The sequence below is a fragment of the Schistocerca americana genome, chromosome 1, assembly GCF_021461395.2.
Source record: "Schistocerca americana isolate TAMUIC-IGC-003095 chromosome 1, iqSchAmer2.1, whole genome shotgun sequence".
Taxonomy (NCBI): Eukaryota; Metazoa; Arthropoda; class Insecta; order Orthoptera; family Acrididae; genus Schistocerca; species Schistocerca americana.
The window spans coordinates 870,297,653-870,304,208 of record NC_060119.1 but is presented as its reverse complement, the minus strand read 5'-3'; the positions used below and the strand labels follow the sequence as shown (position 1 = coordinate 870,304,208).

At 45.4% G+C, this 6,556-nt stretch overlaps 1 protein-coding gene across 1 annotated transcript in view; it reads left to right on the top strand.

Moving 5' to 3' along the window:
• Positions 1–1,982: 1,982 nt before the first annotated feature.
• The window catches only part of LOC124547093 (cytochrome P450 6k1-like), a 165,896-nt gene continuing 161,322 nt past the window's right edge, over positions 1,983–6,556 (top strand). Inside the window, exon 1 of the mRNA XM_047125084.1 lies at positions 1,983–2,110. The gene's annotated coding sequence lies outside the window, so the exon portion shown is untranslated. The remainder of the gene's footprint in view (positions 2,111–6,556) is intronic.

The window sequence follows — 6,556 nt, the reverse complement described above, 5'->3', positions numbered from 1 at the left end:
GCACTGACGAATCACGGCAGAGGTGTCTTGATGCCGGAGATAGTTACACGGACCACTGACGCTTCTAACATCGTCACATACAGAAGGACGATACTGGAGCCTACTGTCCGATCAAAGTGCATCCGTTTGTTTGCCTACAGCTGTACGTTGTACATCTATCAGCATATTTCAGCAAGAGAACGCACGACCTCGTCCGTCACGAATTGTGTGAGAATACGCAGAGGATCACTCCACGGACATCATACACTACTGGCCATTAAAACTGCTACACCACGAAGATGACGTGATACACACGCGAAATTTAACCGACAGGAAGAAGATGCTGTGATATGCAAATGATTAGCTTTTCAGAGCATTGACACAAGGCTGGCGCCGGTGGCGACACCTACAACGTGCTGACATGAGGAAAGTTTCCAACCGATTTGTCATACACAAATAGAAGTTGACCGGCGTTGCCTGCTGAAACGTTGTTGTGATGCCTCATGTAAGGAGGAGAAATGCGTAGCATCACGTTTCCGACTATGACAAAGGTCGGATTGTAGCCTATCGCGATTGCGGTTTATCGTATCGCGACATTGCTGCTCGCGTTGGTCGAGATTCAGTGACTGTTAGCAGAATATGGAATCGGTGGGTTCAGGAGGGTGATACGGAACGCCGTGCTGGATCCCAACGGCCTCGTATCACTAGCAGTCGAGATGACAGGCATCTTATCCGCGTGGCTGTAACGGATCGTGCAGCCACGTCTCGATCCCTGAGTCAACAGATGGAGACGTTTGCAAGACAACAACCATCTGCACGACACAGTTCGACGACGTTTGCAGCAGCACGGACTATCAGCTCGGAGACCATGGCTGCGGTTACCCTTGACGCTGCATCACAGACAGGAGCGCCTGCGATGGTGTACTCAACAACGAACCTGGGTGCACGAATGGGAAAACGTCATTTTTTCGGATGAATCCAGGTTCTGATGGTCGCATCCGTGTTTGGCGACATCGCGGTGAACGCACATTGGAAGCGTGTATTCATCGCCATACTGGCGTATCACCCAGCGTGATGGTATGGGGTGCCATTGGTTACACGTCTCGGTCACCTCTTGTTCGCATTGACGGCACTTTGAACAGTGGACGTTACATTTCAGATGTGTTATGACCTGTGGCTCTACCCTTCATTCGATCCCTGCGAAACCCTACATTTCAGCACGACAATGCACGACCGCATGTTGCAGGTCCTGTACGGGCCTTTCTGGATACAGAAAATGTTCGACTGCTGCCCTGGCCAGCACATTCTCCAGATCTCTCACCAATCGAAAACGTCTGGTCAATGTTGGTCGAGCAACTGGCTCGTCACAATACGCCAGTCACTACTCTTGATGAACTGTGGTATCGTGTTGAAGCTGCATGGGCAGCTGTACCTGTACACGGCATCCAAGCTCTGTTTGACTCAATGCCCAGGCGTATGAAGGCCGTTATTACGGCCAGAGGTGGTTGTTCTGGGTACTGATTTCTCAGGATCTATGCACCCAAATTGCGTGAAAATGTAATCACATGTCAGTTCTGGTATAATATATTTGTCCAATGAATACCCGTTTGTCAACTGCATTTCTTATTGGTGTAGCAATTTTAATGGCCAGTAGTGTAGTACTTCTGTGGCTGGGGAGATTACATGGTGTCAAATCGACTGAGCAGTTAAGAGATGCGAGTCAGATGTGTGCGCTTTGGACCCTGCGGCCAAGAACCGTCAGATGTGAACGTCGATTTAGCAGTTGTGGATCAGTACGGCCATCCGACAGTTTCGGTGCCTTGTAGAGTCGATGACCAAGTCATGCCGTCGCAAGTGGATGTAAGTGTCTCTAAGAGTCAGCTGCCGACTGGCTTGAAAGACGTGAATTGCGATGTTAGCTCCAGAGCCGAGTGGCAGTGTGCTGCGCAGGCGGCTGCAGATTGGGCAGAGGTTCGCGGATCGCAGGCGCCGCGCACGGCCGCGGTGATTCAGCAGGGAGCTGCGCGCAGCCGGCAGCCCGGCGGCTCAGAGCGCGTCGCGACGGCGGCCCGGCCACACCGCACCTCTGCACTCCACTCCACGCCGACAGCGCCTGCTCTCCGAGTTTCAGGTAGGCAGCCGCCCGTAGCGGCTCTCCTGCGCCCAGCACTTGAGTTCGCGACTTCAGATATCTGACACGCTCTAGAAAGGGCCACTACTGTTCATGTCATGCAGAGTTGGCCATTAATAAATAAACGCCAGTGGTCGTCACACTGCGGCCCGCGGACCACATGAGGCCCGAATCAAGTGTTCGTGCGTAATAATATGCTATTGCAACTAACAGCAGAATCTAAAAAGTCAACTAACATTGATAGCTTCTTAAGAGTATTTATCTTGGCCAGTAGCAAACAAAAATACTTACAGAGAAAGTCATATTTTAGGTTCTTATGGTTTAAATTGACGTTGGTGAATTCGGCCTTGAGTAAAGTTCGCCGCTTACGTCAGGAACAAAGTGGCGTGTACCGCGGCCACTGCAGGTTAAACAGAAGAGAAGGGCAGAATATCTTATTGATTGTTTTCCAATGTTGACAACTCACGAGCGTGCGCAACTAGCGTCGATTACCAGCTACGGTAAAATATCAGACGGAAGTAACATGGATTCGCGATTGCGTATTATAGAGACGGTCATATTCTAATGTGGTGCATATCTGTAGCAACTAATATGAAATCAAATTATGTCTGTTGTAGAAGAAGAAGGAAGTAAGATTTTAGTTGTGCCCTGAGGAAGGCCGTTGCAATTCGGCCGAAACGTCGGTTTTAGTTTATTATTGTTGTTAGTTTATAGCAATGACGCGGCATAATACCCAGAAGAATTTTAATCACTATGACACCGGCCGCGGAAGCCTACGTTCTTATAGCAGTAAGATTTTGGTTTAACGTCCTGTTGACATCGAAGTCATTAAAGTCGGAGCTCAAGCTCGGATTGTGGCATGGATGGGAAAGGCAATCGGCAGTGCCGTTTCGAAGCAACTATCCCGGCATTTGCCTCGAGCGATTTAGGGAAATCACAGAAAACCTAAATGTGGATGCCGTACGCGGATTTGAAGCGACGTCCTCCCGAATGCGAGTTCAGGTCACAGTAAACCCTTGTCTACATGTCGGTGCTTGTATACCAGCATCGAATTCCCGCTGGGAGCGTATACGCTGCAGCAATCCCCTCAAAAGGAAACTTTTTTGTCGCCCCTCATAAGACAATGCAATGAGTAAAAGAAAAATTTCATTCAAAACAATCAGTGCAAATTTGTGATCGTGTCTCGTATTGCAGTTACCGCTATTAATTTATATAAGATGCTAATTCATGCAGGTTACCAGTTGACAGTGAGATCGGCACGGGAAGGCGTGGTAAAGTGGCCAGAACGGGAGAAGTGGTCATTTCATATTTTTTGACCCGAAGAGGGTCGAGAAACTGTCAGACTAGTTCTTACATTGTTGTCAGTGATATTGACAGAAGAGGGTTGCTCCGTTATTTTCGAGTAAAATCGTTTTTGTTTATTAAGGTGGTTGATTTAACATAAGTCATTTATATTATTCTTGTTACCTCATCGGAATGGGGAGTAATAACTTACTACAACACCAGTGGTTAAACAACATCTTTTGGCCTACACCCCAAGAAACAAACCCTTTAATATCATCCACCATTCTATCCATTTATGACAGTCCTGAATTAATACAGGTATATTATTTTAAACCGTCTCCGTTCTGATGTACTTGGTCCAAGTCCAATTGAAAACGGTCTGGTGCAGCCAGTCGGTATTATTTCACATACTGGGGCGTGATGATGCCTAGAAATTTGCGCAGAAATAAGAAAAACAAACATGTTGCGATGTCACTGGCCACAGTACCCAGCTAGGTACGAAAAACTGATCACTGTGTAAGCCTTCAGAAAAATTTATGTAGTCCCTATATATTATTATTTTTTCACTGTAAAATAGTTAGTGTGATTCCTTGTAATATGTAGATTCAAAATGAGGAAGTGGTAAGCTTCCATCAATAACCATGTTTTGTGAAAATTTAGTTTCTCTTTGAATGGCTACCTTAACCCCCCCCCCTCCCCCCCACTCCCGTTACTCGCTCCTATACCCCGCCCATCCTTCCTATGCGACCGATGTGTCGCCTACAATGTCCATAATGGCTCTTTAGCAAAATAGGTTTGACGATCACTGAAGCATACGCTGTCTCGACTTGAGTGGAATCCTTGCAACAAATAAACAGTGAAACAACTGTAAGGCACGTGGTTGAAGTGATTTATTTATCGTATGGTTTTTCAAGCATAGCATCAAATGTAACACAAACAGTAACACATGCAATTTACAGACAAACATTTAAATCTATACTACTATGTCAAGGCATGTCGTTGTTTAACGTTGTTACCAAAAATGTACAAAAGTAGTTGACTAATTTACTTCAGATTTTTACCCGATACTCTAATAAACGTATACTATATATAACATATAAATGTATATGTAATATACACAGGGAAACATTGTTACCAAAAATCTCGAAAAGTTCTTGACCTATTTACTTCAAATTTTTACACGATACACTGTTATTCATTCAGATGGATATAGGCTACATATTTTTTCAAATGCTGATGTACGAGTTTTCTGTTGAAACTGATTGTGAGAAAGAAAATGCCGTGGTGTGGTGTCTGCTGCGAGAATGTGCGGATTACTTTTCTTTCTTTCAGTCAGTTTCAACTACGATGGGTAGGCACTTAAACCATTAAAGAAATTACTTCTCACATGTATATTCTTTCTACTTACATATAGTTTCAAACAAAAATTGTATACACAATAATGTTGTTTTGTTTTCATCCCTGCTGTTGGTATTACAGAAAAGAGTACATGTGTATTTATGGCTTATCGGCTCATGGTTATAATACTCGTACTACGTCGCAATCTGATCGTTCGAAGCTCTGTGACCCTACCGATTCACAGATTGGAACTACGTGAAACACTGTCATTGAAGCTACTATCCTCACAGATCCAGCAGTTGAAGGTATGCCTTGCACCCCATACCAATGATCCCAGTCGATTTTCCCATTCATTTTAAGTGCCTTCCATTTTCAATCGAGGTTATGTTCACAACAATGGTAAACAAGGTTCAAGGTCGGAGAGGGGAGAGGAGGTGATTGACAGAGCAGGGCAGAGAGGATGGACGTGGAAGGGGGCAGGAGGGTATGTACAAAGAAAGGGGGGGGGGGGTTAAGGAGATGGACAGAGTGCGGGGTGAGGCGTCGATGCACAGAGAGTGGAAGGGGAAGGAAGACATATACAGAGAGAGGGTTGGGGGGGAGGAGGAGAGGAACTAAGAGAGGGGGATGGACGAGATGGGCAGAGAGAGGGGAGAAGGAGTTTAGGATGTATATCCAATTCCCACACAAATTTAGCACCTCCAAAGCATTGCCGGGTTTGCTAGTTTTCAATATAATCAATTGCGTCGTTCGTTGTCATCAGGAAACAGTAGAAAGTTTCACGATATGCCCTGTTGGGACATCCTGTAACAATGCGACAAACGGTTTGCCTGGCTGCTCCACAATCGCCTTTTCGAGATGTAGCCTTACCCCATCTATGAAGAGAGCCGATGCTTCTGCCATTATTGGTGCGTATTCTGCTGATACTTGCCAACTTTTTGCGCGATTGAACGAAGGTAGAGGGTTTTTTTTTTCGAATGTAGGGCAAGTTCTGACGATGTGAAGTGCAAGCCTCTCATGGTTCTCTTGATCGAAGCCGGTTTATTTCTAGGATTACCGCGACTTGATGTGTATGGAATTGCGGGTTGCCTTGTATGCGTTTAAACTCACGCAGAAGAGATGCTTTCGTCGAAATCCTGGGAGCGCAGTGTGGCGCAGTATGGACAGCCATTCGTTGGGGTTTGATCTTAGTGTACAACTGATAATTCTCGTTGTGCTATTCAGGTGAACGTCGAGCGTTTGTGCCCGTGCACTACTAAGCTATACATTAGCACCAGATTCTGCATTAGTAGACTACATCAAGTGCTGAAGTGCGCAGAGCTTTTCAGATAATTTTTGGGGGACAGTGCCCCGTATATGTAATCCCTAGACATTTTGGGTCTGACTCTGGTGAAGTAGTCTGTCAGCAAAATATACCTAAAGCTGCGTATTTGCCGCTCTTTTGGACAAATGAAAGCAAGCCGTCTCTGTCTTGTTGCGGTTTGGTTTCAGTTTCCATCTCTAGAGGTATGTTTCCATTTTCTTCAGATCAGATGTTAAGATACCTTCTGTTTCTACAAAATTCCGATGTCCCACCCCCATCACCCAGCCATCGGTTCATCCAAACCTACGAGACCTAGTTTCAGGTATATTGGAGACTAAACAGTAGTGGAGCAAGGATAGATCCCTGAGGTAGTTCATCATTTAGTGTAGTCGAAAAGCTTACTCCATTGCTCAGTATGACCAGGAATGACCTGCCAGCAAGAATTCTATTAATAAGTTGGACTGTTTTTCTGCATGATATTATTTGAACGTCTTTGTATCATAATATGCTGAAATATATAC